Consider the following 400-nt stretch of genomic DNA (forward strand, 5'->3'; position numbering starts at 1 on the left):
CTTCTCTCATCCTGTTCCCTTCCGCTCTGTTGACGGCCTTCCTGCCTTCGAGTGCAGAGGATGTTCTTCATGCCGCGGGGGGCCTGGCAGGTAGAAACTCCAAGCCTACGTCATCTAGCTCGAGGAGCTGCATGGAAATGAGAAAGGAACTCTCCCTATTTACTTGAGGGTGAACGAGCGCAGGTGATGGTTACCTTGCTCCATTCTGGATCTACCACTCACCTATCTTGAAGGTAAGGGTATTAATGATTGGCCAGGCCTGGGTCATGGACCTATTTTCTAAAAGGTTTATTTATTATCTTATTTATTAATTTTATTATTTATTTATTAGTAGTAGTATTTTTGAAGAGGTTTTTGCTATAGTGCACGTGCGCTCGCCAGAAAGACGAGAGAGCGACAG

Source organism: Tupaia chinensis, unplaced genomic scaffold (genome assembly GCF_000334495.1).
Source record: "Tupaia chinensis unplaced genomic scaffold, TupChi_1.0 Scaffold000066_1, whole genome shotgun sequence".
NCBI lineage: Eukaryota > Metazoa > Chordata > Mammalia > Scandentia > Tupaiidae > Tupaia > Tupaia belangeri.